The sequence below is a fragment of the Gossypium hirsutum genome, chromosome D06 (genome assembly GCF_007990345.1).
Source record: "Gossypium hirsutum isolate 1008001.06 chromosome D06, Gossypium_hirsutum_v2.1, whole genome shotgun sequence".
Taxonomy (NCBI): Eukaryota; Viridiplantae; Streptophyta; class Magnoliopsida; order Malvales; family Malvaceae; genus Gossypium; species Gossypium hirsutum.
In genome coordinates, this window is record NC_053442.1 from 47,690,726 (window position 1) to 47,700,764 (window position 10,039).

The following is a 10,039-nucleotide window of genomic DNA, read 5'->3' on the forward strand; positions in this document are numbered from 1 at the left end:
TTCATGGATCTTCAGGCAAGAATAAGTTATTAAATTAACCTCCAATTTGGTGACTTGGTAGCTTCTTTCATGTAGCAATTAATGCAACTCATGTGATTGAATTATTGCATATTGCATTCCAAAAAGACGGCTCATGTGAACAATCTTTTTGTTGGTTTCCACAATTTTGCTCTCTATTTTTTGGCTTATCATAATTTTAACTTTTTAAGTGGTTAAAGGTCGTTAGTGGATTTAAGAACAAAAGGGAAAATATAGGGCGATAAGTCCAAAGTGATGTCTTGGAGGTTTTTTATTATAAAAATATCCATATATTTTTATTATTAATGAACATAATTCACTTTAAAAATTATGTACGTAAATAATATGTTTTAAATATTAAATATTGGTGGTGTCATTGGCATTGGCATTACTATCTCCAATTTTATTTTTAAAATTTTTTTAAGTGTCACTGTTACTATTGGCGATACCGAACTGATATTAATTATATAAAACATTTAGAGAGCAATTACCTTTTAGATTGGGTGAAGTTTATATAAACGTCTTTAACTTGCTACTATCCTCTAAATCATTTGTGATTTTCAACTACTTGTATTCCACATAAAAACTAGGAAAAAGAAAAAGTTGTCTCTCTGAGAAGCCTACAGATTAACTGTGTCATGGATCAAGAAGCCAATGAGTCCTTTCGAGCTCAAGCTCGTTTATATAAACATATATTTAACTACGTAAGTTCAATGTCACTCAAGTGTGCAGTTCAGCTTGGAATCCCAGATGCAATCCATAACCATGGCGAACCCATCACTCTATCTGAGTTGGTCTCGGCTCCTGGTATTGTTCCAACCAAAGCTAGCTTTACATATCGGCTGATGAGGGTGCTGGTGCACGCAGGATTCTTTGCTACGACGAAAGTCAATAAAGGTGAAGAAAAGAAGCATATGTTCTCACACCATTTTCCAAAATACTTGTCAAAGAAAAGATCAATTGTTTATCACCCTTTGTTGTGGGAATGCTCTATCCTGCTATGATGATGCCATGGCAGTTTCTGAGTGATTGGATGTAAGGAACAAAGAAGAGTCCATTTGAGACTGCAAATGGCAAACCCTTTTGGGACTATATGGACCATGATCCCGTGTTCAAAGCCCTTTTCCATGATGCAATGAGAAGTGATTCTCAAATGATGAATTTGGTTGTTAAAGACTGCGAGCAAGTTTTTGAGGGTGTGAATTCATTAGTTGATGTTGGGGGTGGAACGGGAACTATTTCTAGAGTCATATCCGAAGCATATCCCCAACTGAAATGCACTGTGTTTGACCTCCCTCACGTTGTGGCTAACCTGCCAACTACTGGCAACTTGAATTTTGTTGGAGGCGATCTGTTTCAACATATCCCTTCTACAGATGCCATTCTAATGAAGGTATGCAAAACTGATCATGATTTATTTCAAATAGCATTAATGTTTTTACCAAAAGTTATAAAATCCTGCATACATACATATATATATTGTTAAGAAAATTGGGGAGTTAAGAGACCTAACATTTTGTTGGTGTTAGAGGCAGCAGCAGATTGCTTTTGGTCTTGCTTGTATAGCAAGCCTCGAGGCTTGGAGAAGAAACAAACGAGAAAGAAACAGAAAAGAAGCTTGCGAGTGGAAAAACAGAAAAGAAAGAGAGAGTTTGAATGAAAAACAAGCTGATAAATTTCATTGACAAGAGAATGAGGCATTAAGACATTACATATATCAACAAACTTGTAAAAATAAACAAGTAATCACCTAATCATCTACCTAACACCACTAATATGCATTGAAACTTACAAGATTAGCTTGCACATATTGCTTTGCTGATTTTTCAGTCAATCAACATCAGAATTACATCAAAACATTCACCTACTTGGTTCAACATGAACTAGATTACAAAAGAATTAAAAGACAACTAAATGCAGCAAGTAGTTCAGCAACTTCAAGCTCCAGCTACTGCACACCATGGCTCGATTGCCTGCTGCCCTTTTTCCTGCATGGCCACCTTTTCATGGGAACTAATCTCAACACTCCTCCTTAGTTTCCATGCTATTGACACCTAATTCCCTTTTTAGTTTAACAAATTTGGACACATTAAGTGCCTTTGTAAAGATATCAGCAATTTGCTCTTCTGAATTGCAATGAACCAGATCGATTTCATGAGCTTGCTCCATCTCTCTTACAATATGTAACTTGATATTAAAATGCTTCGTTCTGCCATGGAAGATGGGATTCTTTGTAATTGCAACAACAGATTTGTTGTCACAATAAATCTCTGTTGCTCCTTATTGATTTTGGTTTAAATCAGCCAGAATTTTTCTAAGCCATATGGCTTGATTCACAGTAGATGCAGTAGCAACATATTCAACTTCTGCTATTGATTGTGCTACTAGAATCTGCTTCTTAGAACTCCAGCAAAACATGCTTGAGCCAATGCTAAATGCATATCCAGATGTGCTCCTCATGTCATCACATGATCCAACCCAGTCACTATCAACATAGCCTGTCAGTTTCATGTGTTCAGCCCTTTTGAACAACACACCATGATCAATGGTGCCTTTGATGTACCTCAGCACTCTTTTAGCTGCTTGAAAGTGCTGATCATTGTAGCAATTCATGAATCTAGATAGCATACTAATAGCAAACATAATATCAGGCCTTGTTGCAGTCAAATACAGCAGACTACCAATGAGGCACTTGTACATTGTCTCACAAACTGGTTCACCACTGTCGTGCCTCGATAGCTTCATACCAACATCCATTGGTATGCTTGTTGGCTTACAGTTCTTCATGGAGAACTTGTTTAAGACCTTCATAGTAAAGGAACTCTGGCTGAGAAAGATTCCATTTGCAGTTTGTTTCACTTCCATTCCTAGGAAGTAGTTCATTCTGCCTAGATCAGACATCTCAAACATTTTCATCATTTTCCTCTTGAAGTCATGCAGCATATTCTTGTCTCCTCCAGTTACTAATAGATCATCAACATAAAGTGACAAGATAAGCTAAGTTTCAGCTTGATTTTTCTTCACATACAATGTTGGTTCACTAGCACTTCTATCGAATTCCAAACTGATCAGATAGGAGTCAATTCGAGCATACCAGGCTCGAGGGGCCTGCTTCAGGCCATACAAGGCTTTTTTCAGCCTGTACACCATGTGTTCTTTGCCAGTGACTACAAACCCTTGAGGCTGCTCGATGTGGATCTCTTCTTCTAGGAAACCATTGAGAAATGCAGACTTCACATCGACCTGATGAATGGTCCACTAATTTTGAGCAGCCAAGGAAACTATCATTCTGAATGTGTCAAGACTGGCTACTGGTGCAAAAGTCTCCAGGTAGTCCAGGCCATACCTCTGGCTGAAGCCTTGGACAACAAGCCTAGCTTTCAGCTTGTTTAGACTGCCATCGGCATTTTGTTTTGCTCGATAGACCTATTTTACTCCAATGGTCTTCTTTCCAGCAGGCTTATCAACCAATTCCCATGTCTGATTCTTTTAAATCATGTTGATTTCATCAACCATAGCCTGTTTTCAGCCTTCATCTGCCTCAGCCTCTTCAAAACTGGTAGGTTCTGCTATAGCAACCTGTGCTCTTTCATAAATTTCATCTAGGGACCTTGTGCCTCTCACAGGCACATCATCAATGTCCATTTCAGGACTAAGCTGCTCGAGTTCAGCTTGATTAGGCACCAGATCTTCTGAAATAGCTTCTGGTTCATTCTTCTCCCAATTCCAGCATGCCTTTTCATCAAAGATAACATCTCTGCTTACCTGGACTTTGCTTGTCAAGGGATCCAGAACCCTGTAGCCCTTCTTGACTGAGCTATAGCCCACTAGGATACCTGTTTGAGCCCTTTTCGAGAGCTTGTCCCTCTTTACTGCTGGTATTTGTGCATAGCACAGACAACCAAACACTTTTAAATGTGCCAAGGAGGGTTTGAATCCAAACCAAGCCTCAAAAGGTGTCTTGTGAACAAGGGCCTTGGTTAAAAGTCTATTCTGAAGGTAAAAAGCAGTGTTTACTACCTCAACCCACGTGGTTTTGGGCAGTTTCTTCTCAAATAGTAGGCACTTGGCCATATCCAGCAGGCTTCTGTTCTTCCTTTTAGATACCTCATTCTGCTAAGGTGTGTACACATTTGTTAGCTGGTGTTTAATGCCAACATCACTACAAATGGTTTGGAACTGAGCTGAAGTATACTCAGTCCCATTGTCTGACCTTATTGATTTCAGCTTGTAGCCTGTTTCTGTCTCAACAGTAATTTTAAACTTCACAAACACTTGAGCTGCCTCAGACTTGTGTTTCAAGAAGAAAATCCAGCAAAACCTTGTAAAATCATCAATGAAGAGGATAAAATACTTATTTTTGCTAAGTGATTCAGTCCTCATAGGTCTACATACATCAGAGTGCACCAGCTGCAATCTTTCAGTGGCTCTCCATGTTGAGTTTGTAGGAAATGGCAGTCTTGCCTGTTTCCCCATCTGGCAAACTTCACACACATCATCATGCTCCACTGAGTTGGTGAAATTCTCGGCCAAGCCCTCTATGGCCATTCGAGCCATCGACCTGAAGTTGGCATGTCCAAGCCTTTGATGCCAGAGCTTGGAATCATCTGTAGAGGCTGTGTATGCTGACTTTGAGTCATTTGGCCAATGAACCTCAAAGCATTTGCCAGTCATTGTGACTGTCATAAGGCTTGATCTACTTGGATCAGCAATCTAGCATTGTTTGTCCTTGAACACAACTGAATAGCCTTTCTCGAGCAATTGAGCTATGCTGAGAAGGTTTCTGTCAATCTCAGGCACCAATAGCACATTCGAGATGACTTTGTTGCTTATAGGAGTGCATATTAGCACATCTCCTTTTCCTTCAGCCTTTATAAACTGACCATTTCCAACCTTGACCTTGGTTTTGCAGCTTCTGTCCAAGGTTTTGAACAAAGATGCATCTGGTGACATTTGGATAGTGCAGCCACTGTCCAATAGCCAGCCTTTCGAGCATTTCTTCTCAGCAACTGAGCAAGACACTGCAAAGACCAGCTCCTCTTGGTTACTACTATCTTCAGCCACTCGAGCTTCAACCTTTGGTTGCAGAAATTGGCTCTGCCTTGGTTTGGTTTTGTTTTTACAAACCTTTTCAACATGGCCATTCTTTTTACAATGCTGGCATATAGCATCCCGTCTGAACCAGCATTTGTCTTCTGGATGACCTGGCCTCTTGCAATGTCTGCAGGGCTGGTCACTGCTTCTTGCAGCATCAGGCTTAGACCTGTTTTTCCAGGGCTTTTTGCCTCTATAAGTATTGATGCTCGAGGCTTCTCTGGCTCTGGCTTGAAATGCACCTTCCTGGTGATCTTCAGCCCTCCTAGCTCTTCTTTGTTCCTGAGCATAGAAGGTATTAATCAACTCAGTCAAAGAGATGCTAGCAAGATCTCTTGAGTCCTTTAAGGAGGATATCTTTGCCTCATATCTCTCAGGTAAAGTGGAGAGGACTTTTTCCACGATTCTTGTCTCATCAAAGTGCTCACCTAGGAGCCTTATGCTGTTAACCACTACCATGATTCTATCTGCATACTGCTTCACTATTTATTCTTCCCTCATCTTCAGATTCTCAAAATCCCTTCTTAAATTTAACAGTTGCTGTTGCCTTGTCCTCTCTGTGCCTTGAAACTCCTCCTTTAGCTTATCCCAGGCCTGTTTTGGAGTCTCACAGGCCATAATTCTGGTGAAGATGACATCTGACACACAGTTCTGAATGCAGGACATGGCTTTGTGTCTTTTGGTCCTCTCATCAGCATGTTTTCTGATCTGAGCTACTGTGGGATTGGCCCTCAGTGGTGCTGGCTCAGCATCTGTGTTGACAACTTCTCACAGATCAAAGGCCTGCAAGTAAGTCTTCATCTTTACCAGCCATATGTAGAAGCCTTCTCCATTGAAGACTGGAGGGGCTGCTGGTGAAAAACCTGAAGAAGCCATTCTGGTTTCTTGGTTTGATACAACAGGTCCACTAAGACAAAGGCTCTGATACAAATTGTTGGTGTTAGAGGCAGCAGCAAACTGCTTTTAGTCTTGCTTGTACAGTAAGCCTCGAGGCTTGGAGAAGAAACAAATGAGAAAGAAACAGAAAAGAAGCTTACGAGTGGAAAAATAGAAAAGAAAGAGAGAGTTTGAATGAAAAACAAGTTGATAAATTTCATTGACAAGAGAATGAGGCATTAAGCCATTACATATATCAGCAAACTTGTAAAAATAAACAAGTAATCACCTAATCAACTACCTAACACCACTAATATGCATTGAAACTTACAAGATTAGCTTGCACATATTGCTTTGCTAATTTTTCAGTCAATCAACATCAGAATTACATCAAAACAGTCACCTACTTGGTTTAACGTGAACTAGATTACAAAAGAATTAAAAGACAACTAAATGCAGCAAGTAGTTCAGCAGCTTTAAGCTCCAGTTGCTGCACACCATGGCTCGATTGCCTGCTACCCTTTTTCCTGCATGGGAACTAATCCCAACACATTTCATGTCGAGTTAGTGAATCTTAGCTTTAAAATTTTATTTTCCATTGATCTTATTTTGGAGATGAGTAATTTTGCATCTTATTTTACATGCTTTTGACGATGAGGAATGTATAAAAATACTGAAGAAATGTAGAGAAGCCATCCCAACGCAAGGAGAAAAGGGAAAGGTGATTATCATAGACATTGTGATAAATGTGGAGAAAGATGAACATGAATTAACTGAAGCCAAGCTATTCTTCGACATGTTGATGACGGGGGAAGTTAGTGGCAGAGAAAGAACCGAACAAGATTAGCAAAAATCATTCATGGCAGCCGGTTTTAGTCACTACAAATTAACACCCTTGTTTGGTTTAAAGTCCCTCATTAAGGTTTATCCTTAATTTAAAAAAAAAAAAGATTCGCAAAAATAAAGTATGTTTTTTAAGCTTTGATACTTTGTTGGAGTGTTTTAGAGAAAACTTAGTAAAAAAAATAAATAACAAAACAATAAAGGCAAGAAGAAAGTAGAAATAATTTTTGATGGAAAGTGTATATTTCATTGAACTGAAAACTAATGCTTATATAGGGAAAAAGTTCAACAAAAAATGACTGAAAATAAGCAATTAAAATATTTATATTCTCTAACAAATCTCTAAATACCAGCAATTAATTGAAAATGGTTAAAAGTAACCAAATTATTTTGACTGCAATAGTTGAGATAATCTTCAACACTCCTTACTTTAATTGCTACAAATTCGAAGCATTTCTTTGAAAGATTCGAATTTACTCCTAGGCAAAGTTTTGGTAAATAAATATGCTAATTGAAGGTCAGTCTTGCAGTACATTAATTTAGCAAAACCTTCCTTTCGCACATCGTTGAGAGAATATTTTGATATTGAAATGCTTGGCTTTCCCATGAAAAATGTGATTATTTAAGATAACAATAGTTGCTTGATTATCTACCAACACTTTTGTGCACTCTTTTTGCTTTCAATTAAGATCAAGTAATACTTTTCTAAGCCATAAAGCTTCATTTGCAACAACTGTTTCTGCAATAAACTCAACTTTAGTTGTACATTATGCCACAATTTATTACTTTTTAGAGTACCAACAAAAGACCATTGAACCAAGATTAAAACAATAACCATAAGTGCTCTTCATATCATCCGGCGAACCAACCCAATCATTATCAGAATATCTTTACAACACATACTTTTGACTTGCATAAAACATGATTTTGAAATTTAGCGTTCCTTGAACATATCCCATCACCCTTTTAGTTCCTCTAAAATGAGTGTTAGTTGCACAAGTAATGAATCTAGATAGAAGACTTACAACATGTAAAGTATCAACTCTAGCAGTTGTAAGATACATAAGAGAGCCAACCAACCTTCTACAAAAAGTCTCATCCACTCTTTCATCTTCATCATTTTTGTTCAACTTTTCCTTCTGACTCATGGGGGTGGTTATTGTAACGCTCGGGTTTGTGCAAGTGTACACAGTCGTTATCAAGTAATAAGTAAGTATTGAGTTATCGTCTCCACAGTGATTGTATTTGTGCTAAGTCACTTAATTTGTAAAATTATATTAACAATTTAAAAAATAAAAACAAAATATAGTTGAGAAGTGGTATAAACTAGATGTAATGATCCCTAATGTAAATTATCCTAATATGCAGACTATCTGAATGAAATAGATTTTAGCAAAATTTAACACAATTTGTAACAATTATAACATAAATATACTAGGACAATTACTTTAATTAAACTTAATTTATTATCATCATGCTTAATAATATTCAGAAAAATATTCCATGGCAACTCGATCTTTCATAAGTTTTGGAAACCAAATTAGGTCATTTCGGAATCCTTTACTTAGTAAACAAAATTGCCAAGCCATTATCTTCCACTAACATACTAATGGTCTAATTACCGTATAAGGACCATCAGTTTAAAGTTCCATAGCTATTTAATACCTTTAGCTATTAGAACTCAACTTTTACACTTTACGCAATTTAGTCCTTTTTATCAAATTAAACATGTAAATGGTAAAATTTCTTAACAAAATTTTTATACAATATTTCTATCATGTTGTAGACCATAAAATAATAAAAAAAAATTTTGACTTTGAATTTGTGGTCCTGAAACCACTATTCTGATTTTACTAAAAACGGGCTATTACAGATACATTTCATCTTCATGCCCTTTGACTAAAAATCCTTCAAGTTGCTTAACATAAATCTCCTCCTCAAGAAAGCCATTTAAGAATGTGAGTTTAACGTCTAGCTGAAAAACTTTCAAACCATTTTTTGTAGCTATAGCAAGTAATGACCTAATGGTTTCTAATTTAGAATTAAGAGCAGAAGTATAAAAAATCAACACAAAAGATTTGAGTTTACCCCTTTACAACAAGTTTGGCTTTGTGCTTGTTGATCCATCTACATTCAACTTGATCCTAAATATCCACTTCACTCAAATAACTTTTTCTATCTTACGGTCTTTTCACAAGTTTCCAGGTCTAGTTCTTCTCAATCATGATGGTTTTTTCCTTAATTGTAGCTATACATTTGGTATCATTTTTTGTTTCCCCAAAATTTGTTAGCTCAAAAATGGTTACATTGCATTTTTGATAAATATAAAAAAGTGATATTGTTCAAATTCATTGTTGTAACACCCGAACTTGGCCAAAGCCTAGCATATATACACCAACTATGTTGTAACACCCCAAACCCGGCCTAGACGTTATGGCCGAATCAGAGAATGTAACAATGAAGGTTTTGGAAAATAATGCAAATTCATTGTGCAAATTCATTTAAGCTTTGAAACCCCTTTACAACTTTTATTGAAATCGTTATTTAATTAATTCATTTGCCAAATCATAGTTTACAGCGAAAGTTTAATAAAACCGATGCATTTTGGAAATCTGTTTGTATTTTTAGAAAAACTTGTATTTACGTAAAACTATCGTTTTCATAAAACACTTTGTCGAAGCATGCGTATTATCAAACAAACCAAACCAAAGTCAATAGTTACAAAAACCATACAGTCCAGAAAGTGCCAGAAATTACAAACTCTTAAATGAATCCAGAATTTTAAAGAAACCATAAATTACTATGTTTAAATTGTTTACAGTCGAGTGGTCATCGCTGAGTCTTCGTCGCATCGATCTGCCTAAGTCTGAGGATTACCTAAATAGAACAGACAAACAAATGTGAGTTTGCATAAACTTAGTGCGTAACCCAAAAGAAATAAACATGCAATACATACAGTAAACTCATATACAATTAGATATAGATTTGGACTTATGTCCATTTCAGATACAGATAATTGAATTAGATAAGCAGTATAGAAATGCAAAATCCTACCCCCATCCTTTACACACCATTTTCAACTATCCCATCACACCATGTGGGGTTAAAAAGACCTACCCATCCCTACACACCAAATAGTATCGATGTGACACGTTACAGATAATGTGCAGCCAAGTTGCCAGAATAAAGGCGAAGTGTCGCTGTACAG

The 10,039-nt window shown here is 37.0% G+C and overlaps 1 pseudogene; it reads left to right on the forward strand.

Annotated features, from left to right (window-relative positions):
* Positions 1–579: 579 nt before the first annotated feature.
* On the forward strand, positions 580–6,922 carry LOC107900164 (probable O-methyltransferase 3; annotated as a pseudogene).
* The last annotated feature ends 3,117 nt before the right edge of the window (positions 6,923–10,039 follow it).